Genomic DNA, 8530 nt, shown 5'->3' on the forward strand with positions numbered 1-8530 from the left:
AAATAATAAACATGGTGAGGAAATGAACAGACAGGCATGGCACGAATGCTTGATGGGTAATTAGGCCAAGTCAGGAGTGATTCTTGCTGGAGGGGAGTGAGGAGCTAGGTTGTCGGACTTTGCAAAGATTCCTGCCTAGTGCTTGCAAAGAAGTGCAGTTCTGCAGCTGTGGAATTCTGAGAATGTATGACGCAGGGTGGGTAGACACTGAGTCGCTCTGTTGAAGACAGATACTGGCAAAAGACCGTTAGACAAAAGGAATGTAAGAAGAACCTATCGGAACCCTATAGTTGCCAAGTTATCTTATTTGGTCATGTTAAGAAGTTAAGAAGAACCTATGGGAACCCTATAGTTGCCAAGTTACCTTATTTGGGCATGTATGAAACCTCATTCAATTTACTGAGAAGATAACAATGTATATGTGGAACCATGTTCGTTTTTTTACTTACTTTGGTGGATTCGACAGATGTCCGCCGGCGAGCCGCGCAAATAAAGTAACTAATTTTACCTGCAATTCCGACTCAGTATATTTACTGAACCAGACTGAGGGCAAAAAGAACGCAAATTCTCAATGGTACAGTCAGTGAGCAAAACCGCAACAACAATACCAACAGCGGTATCAACAGAGACAGAAATCACACAAACCACACCAATGAAACAATGACCTGCACATCATATCACAACTCCACACATAAGTGACAATGTTCCAGTACTGTTCAAAACAGGAGTAAGACTACAAACTTTACATTCCATGACAACAGATCTTGTGATTTTGTATCTGCGCCGCAGCAATCAACCAACCCAGTTTGCAAAAAAGATGACATACGGAGTCAATACCGCAAGCACAAAAGAAAGTCTGGTACTGACAACAAACTACTTCGACCATTCCGATATCTTGTGATGTGCTCACATACACACATAAACACTGACGGTGTTCACAACGAATTGACAACATCAACACTGCCACCTCAACGACAGAAGAAATCAACCCACCTGGTCAAATTCATACAGTCTGGACTCTCACATTTTTTTCGTTAAGATTGGACTTTTTAAAGATTGATTGACCATCACATACTGTACGCAGTGTTATTTGTATTGTCTGTCCCCAGTTGACTGTTCAATTTTCTATACACCATACTGAAAATCTGTAACACAAGAAAAAGAGGGGGATGTAGTGATCTCTGTAGGTGCATGTACACAAGGGGTTAATGGGTAAATAGCAGCACCACATGATCACTAGAGGGCCGGACCAACAGGGGTATAAAACGCAGCAACACCGGGTCTCTCGCTCTCTCTGTCTTGAGTGTACTGTGAACAGAGTAATATCAGAATAGTTTAGATAGTGGAGTTACGTTATTGTTGTTAAATCTTATTCACCTTATCCCTAGTTTCCAAGTTAAGGTAAAGAACTCATGCACTTATTGTTATAGTTACTCAATAAATCTTTGTTGTTACTGGACGAGTTTGAGTCTTGTTCAACAAGATTCAGAGGACCTCACCATCAACCAAGGATTGAGTAACACGTGTTATCGACCATGCAGGTAACTCAACAGTTCCTTTACAGTCTCATATCTGATTGATCTCGGCCTCTCTATCTTTGTCTGATTGAAATAGTTCAAATTTTAACAGTAAGTGGGTTAATTTTTTATGAAAAAACTTTATTTTCTCTTATATTTAATAATTCTTCGATTTTTATGTGGTATTCATTCCTTGTTTCTTCATATTTTTTAAAAATAAAACAACTCGTATATAAAGCTTTTAAACGTATATAAGAATTTAATTTTTTCTGTTTTCTCCTCAGGATGAATATCAGCATTAATCCACTTTCTCCTCGAAAAAACATTTTCTCCTCAACAGTCAAAATTATCTATAAAATGATACAAGCCATGCATCACCTAATACCACTCAAAGTGGATAACCCCTAAAAGTATTAAAGAATTATCAAAGATATTAATTGATTCAATTCGACCCATAGGGGTGACCACTGAAATAATTACAAAATTATTAATGCAAACAATTGGGCCCAAAACACTAAATTGATTCTAATTGATCACTACACAACAAATTTAAAAATATTGCTCGATAAATTAGAAAAAATTGACAATAGGGACAAATTACAAGAAGCATTCTCCAGAGCAAAACAAGGTATAAAATAAACTTTGAAGAGAATTCCAAATCCAAAATAATTTAAAAAAACAAAACATACATTTTCAATTCAAAAATGGACCTACCACCTCAGGAGACAAACACAACACCATGACTTCTCCTGTGACCCAACAGAGTAGTTCAGATTTTGAGGATTTCATCACAATTCCTCAATATAAGACCTCAAAAAACATAATTCCTAAGAATTCATCAACGTCATTGAAAATGGCGAACAAAACATTTAATTCCGGATGTGATGGCTTCATTTAATTCTTCGAATTCAATTACTCGTCACAGTCACATAGTTTCACCACCATCAGGTGCACCAATCTGTACCGCAGATATGAACCGATTGGCAGCCCCGGTCCAGGCACAAACATGGTCTACACAGCTGACACCCAATTGAAAATAAAAAATGGTTATTAGTTCAAAAAAAATCCACACTGGCCATAGGTGACTCCAATCTCTCCAAAATTAATAGTTGTCCAGTCACCAACATCCAATTCGACTGTTTCCCTAGAGCCAAATTTATCCATAGTATATCCATTTTAAATAAACTAAAACATTATCCCAAAATACACAGGATATTTTCAAATGGTATTTTTAACCGGACACAGAGCTACTACTGCGATTAAACAACTCCAAATACTATTAAAAGTAGCAAAACAGAAATTCCCAAAAACAAAACTCTTCATCACTGAACTAAATTACAGCCAGAGTCTCCCCAAAAAGCAAATGGAGACAATTGTCGCCCAAATCAATTCATCAGGAGGAAAATGTTTATCCCAAGTATACCGAATGAGCTTTTCAAGTGTCACTTAACAACATACATTGGACAAGTGACACTGCCATTGCAATCTTAAACAACTGGATAAAATAACATACAACCCGAAAACAAACAACAATTAAATTATTTTTAACCCTGGGACTAGCCCTCAGTCCCCTGATGGTTTTAGTAGTTCCAACCTTATCCCAAACCTCAATGACTCCTACCTTTATCCTAATTTATTTTAACCCCTTACTTAATATACGTCTACAGCTTAGATGTCTTAATGCTAATTTTTTTTCAAATTTTAATTTTTTGTTTTGAATTTTTAACCTTTTACTTTCCATGGGATATACATAGTTTTCCAGGGTGGCAGTACGGCACACAAGTATAGGAGGTTTTTCTGGTAACCATTGGCAAAGACAGTTGTAACAAGCGGTTTTCTGCAGCTGGTGTTTGGCAGTTTGCCAGCAGGTTCCAGACACAATCAGGAGCCACTGGCTTTGTCAAGTTCTCCACAATTTGAGGCATTTCTCAGAACAGCTGAGCTATTTTTTACTTTTTTGAGGTAAATCCATTTCAATAATTGAATACTTTTTCATAGTTGTAAGATTTATCCACCTAATTTGATTTTTAAGGATTTTTTAAATTTGGAAATTGGTGCTACACACTTAGTGAGAGGAAGGCTCTTAGTGGACGAAAAACAGTCCCCTGAGGAGCAGTATTGTCTGCGAAACATGTAGGGACCAAAGTTTGCCTAAAAACAGGTTTTAGTAGCCCACATAAAGAACTGTACTCTCTACTTTGATGCAGGTAGCACATTTTAAAATTCTGTCGTTTTTTAATGTAAAAAAAACTTGGAACATTTACAAAGGACGATTCCCATCGCTAAACAATCGAGGGTTAGTCTACCTTCCGATTCAAAATTTCAACAGGACAACTCTTCAGGTAGCATTTTTCAATTCAAATATTTTTACTAAAAATAAAAATAAAGTCAAAATCAAAAAACGATTCCTTCCGCGAGACAGTCGAGTATTAGACTACCATCTGATCCAAAATTTCAACAGGACCACTTTCCAGGTACATCGCAATTTGTTAGAGAAAAACTCCTATTTGATTATCTTATATTTATTAATTTGTTTCTTAAAGTTCCTTTAGTCTCACATCTGATTGATCTCAGGCTCTCTATCTTTATCACATTAAAATAGCTTAAAGTGTAATAATAATTGAATTAATATTGATATATATATTTTTTAATAATGGTTGAGTTTGGATTGCATTCATTCTCGTTTTTTTCATAATTTTTTTAATAGGAAATTAATATTACTCACAGAAAACATTTAAAATTTTATGAGAAATTAATTTTTTCTGTTTCCTTCTAAGGATGAAAACCACCATTCTTCCTACTCAAGAAAATATTGGTTCAACAACCAAAATTATATATAAAATGCTACAATCTATGCATCATCTTACAATTATCTTGATCAATTAGGCCAGTGGGCCGACGAATGGCAGATGGAGTTTAATTTAGATAAATGTGAGGTGATGCATTTTGGCAGATCGAATCAGGCCAGGACCTACTCAGTTAATGGTAGGGCGTTGGGGAGAGTTATAGAACAAAGAGATCTAGGAGTACAGGTTCATAGCTCCTTGAAGGTGGAGTCGCAGATGGACAGGGTGGTGAAGAAGGCATTCGGCATGCTTGGTTTCATTGGTCAGAACATTGAATACAGGAGTTGGGACGTCTTGTTGAAGTTGTACAAGACATTGGTACGGCCACACTTGGAATACTGTGTGCAGTTCTGGTCACCCTATTATAGGAAGGATATTATTAAACTGGAAAGAGTGCAGAAAAGATTTACTAGGATGTTGCCGGGACTTGATGGTTTGAGTTATAAGGAGAGGCTGGATAGACTGGGACTTTTTTCCTTGGAGCGTAGGAGGCTTAGGGGTGATCTTATAGAGGTCTATAAAATAATGAGGGGCATAGATAAAGTAGATAGTCAACATCTTTTCCCAAAGGTAGGGGAGTCTAAAACTAGAGGGCATAGGTTTAAGGTGAGAGGGGAGAGATTCAGAAGGGCCCAGAGGGGCAATTTCTTCACTCAGAGGGTAGTGACTGTCTGGAATGGGCTGCCAGAGGTAGTAGTAGAGGCAGGTACAATTGTGTCTTTTAAAAAACATTTAGATAGTTACATGGGTAAGATGGGTATAGAGGGTTATGGGCCAAGTGCGGGCAACTGGGACTAGCTTAATGGCAAAAACTGGGCGGCATGGACTGGTTGGGCCGAAGGGCCTGTTTCCATGCTGTAAACTTCTATGATTCTATGATTCTAATAGAAGGCGATATCCCCAAAAGTATCAAAAAATTGTCAAAAACATTAATTAATTCAATCCGACCCATAGGAGTCACCCCTGAAATAAGTACAAAATTGATTACTAATGCAAACAATTGGGCCCAAAATACTCAAATAATTCTAATGGACCATGATATAACAAATTTAAAAATACTACTTAATAAATTAGAAAAAATTGATAATAAGGATAGATCACAAGAAGCATTCTGCACAGCAAAAAGATGGTAAAAAAAAACTTCAAGGAAAATGCTAATTTCGATATAATTCAAAAAACCCAAAACTTCATTTTCAACTCAAACATAAACCTATCACCCAAGGATACTGACATCATTGATTCACCTAAGACACAGGACCTGGATTCAGATTTCCAGAATACAATGCCTCGTCACAACAACAGGATTTCACCCTCACCAGTAGTTCCAACTTGTACCACACATCTCAACCCCGCATATCTCAACCCATTAACGGCTCCGGTCCAGGCACAATCATGGATCGACACAATTGATAGCCCAATTGAAAAGAAAACCAATGCTACACAAACACCAAAAAAGGACTTACCCACTGTGGTGATATGCATCACTGTAAATGCACACGGGGTTAATGTAAATACACGTAGACTAAATAGACACTAGAGGGAGCACCAGAGACATGACACACAGACATTCAACCAATAGGTCAGTAAGACAGGACACAACCAATGGGCATTCAAGATACACACAGAGGTGACACTATCACAGGGGGGCATTACACCATCCATATAAAAGGACACAGCACACATGATCTTCCTCTTTCCAGTGGAGACACTCAGTGAGTACAGACACAGGGTTGATTGAACACCACACCCACCATGTGGATTGTAGCAGACTGGTTCATCAGTCTGAGTAGCTATAGAAGGATTAACAGTAGAGTCGAATCCAAGTAGGAGAATTGTCAATGGTTTAATAAACATGTTAAAGCTATCTCCAAGTCTGAACCTTCCTTTGTCAGAGTGCACATCAAGGAAGCTGCTTATGCTATGTCAAGAGCACAACAAAACACCCACTACCACAAATAACACAACCACACATATCACATCGCAACACCCCCATACATATTACAAAAATAAAAAATGGCTTAGTCCCAAAAAATCCATTCTAATCATAGGAGACTCCAATCTGTCCATAAATAAGAGTTGTCCAATCCCTAACATTTAATTTGACAGCTTTCCCCGAGCTAAATTCATCCACATTACTTCCATTCTAAATAAATTAAAATTCCATCCCATAGTAAACACAATTATATTTTCAATTGGCATTTTTAACCGTACGCAGAGAGCTACCACTGCAATCAAACAATTACAAATTCTTTCAAAAGTAGCCACACAAAAATTCCCCGAAACTAAAATCTTTATCACGGAAATTAATTATAGCCAGAGTCTTCCAAAAAAACAAATACAGACAATTATCACCCTAAGTGAATTTATTAGAAAAAAATGTTTTATCCCACGTATATCAAATGTGGTGAAAATATTCACCATAATAAGTTTTCTGTATAGTACTGTGGCCTATGGCTAGGGAATGGTAATATGATCCCCGTCCATGTATTGTACCGGAACCCTGGTGGGCTCCGCCCCCCCCCCGGGGCAGTATATAGACCTGCCGCCTGTGGGCGGCACTCATTGTTACAGCAGTCACAGGCAGGCAAGTTCTTGGATAATAAAGCCTATGTTCACTCATTCTCATCATCTTGTAGTGAATTGATGGTACATCAATTTATTATCCAAAGACATCATGATGGAAGCCGCTCTGAAGCCTGATAAACTAGAAATCGCGCACGAGCAGCAGAAGCTAAGGAAATCTTCACCCACTGGCTCCGCTGTTTTGAGGCCTACCTCGACTCCTCTGAAACGCTTCCCTCCGACGCCCTCAAGCTGCGCCTGCTCCATGCCCGGGTGAGTCACCGAATCTCGGGTATGATTGAGGACGCAGTAACCTACAAAGCGGCGGTCGCGATTCTAAAGAAACAGTTTGTGAAGCCCGTGAGCGAAGTGTTCGCGCGGCTCCTCCTCACTTCCCGCCATCAACGCTCCGGGGAATCGCAGGATGAGTATCTAGAGAACCTGACACTACTCGCCTGCAACTGCAACTACAGGGATGTGAAGACCGATGGGCACATGAAGCTGATGATCCGGGACGCCTACGCGGCTGGGGTCCGGTCTAACTACGTTCGGCATCGACTGCTGGAAAACGGGGCCACTGATCTACAGGACACGGTAAAACTAGCCACCTGGTTAGAGGTGGCCTACCAGAGCCTCAGCGCGTTCCTGGTGGACCCAGCGAACCCCTCGTGGGCACCACAGACAGGGCCTTCGCAAGACCAGACTACATCCCAGGTTTCTGCCGCGCGGCTGCCCGTTCAGCCCGGGGGACCGTCTTGCTACTTCTGCATTCAGGGCCAACACCCCCGGCAGCATTGCCCAGCCCGCAGCGCGACATGCAGCAAAAAGGGACATTTTGCTAGAGTCTGTCTGGCCCGATCCAAAGCCCCGAAGTCAAAAGCTTACCAGGCCCGATCCACGGACTCACAGGCCCACAGACTCCACAAAGTGGCTGCGTGACTACTGATACCATCCCCTTCAGATGCGTCATCCGCCTCGTGCAGCTCGTGGGGGCGCCATCTTTAACTCAGCCCGACACGTGCGACCCATGGGGGCGGCCATATTCAACACCAACAGACACGTGCGACCGATGGGGTGACCATCTTGGTCGCCATCTTTAACTCAGCCCGACACGTGCGACTCGTGGGGGCCGCCATCTTGTGACCCCGATACCTCCGACTACGCAGACTACCTGCAGCTCGGCGCAGTGACCCTCAACCAAGTCACGGCCAAAACATCTGAAGAATTCGATGATGGCCATCCGGGTCAATGGGCGCGAGCCCCCCTGTCTTATCGACTCCGAGAGTACAGAGAGCTTCGTCCATCCCGACACAGTAAGGCGCTGCTCCCTCCACATCTACCCCGCGTCCCAGACAATCTCCCTTGCCTCCGGATCCCGTTCGGGACAGATCCGGGGGTACTGTGTCGTGAACCTCACGATACCGGGCGCTGAGTACTCCCATTTTAAACTGTGTGTCCTCCCTCACCTCTGAGCCCCCCCCCCACTGCTTGGACACGGCTTCCAATGCAGTCACCGAAGCTTGACCCTAAAGTTCGGCGGACTCCTAGCCCCTCTCACTGTATGTAGCCTTGCGACCCTTAAGGTCACCCCCCCTTCACTCTTTG

The sequence above is a fragment of the Scyliorhinus torazame genome, chromosome 5 (genome assembly GCF_047496885.1).
Source record: "Scyliorhinus torazame isolate Kashiwa2021f chromosome 5, sScyTor2.1, whole genome shotgun sequence".
NCBI lineage: Eukaryota > Metazoa > Chordata > Chondrichthyes > Carcharhiniformes > Scyliorhinidae > Scyliorhinus > Scyliorhinus torazame.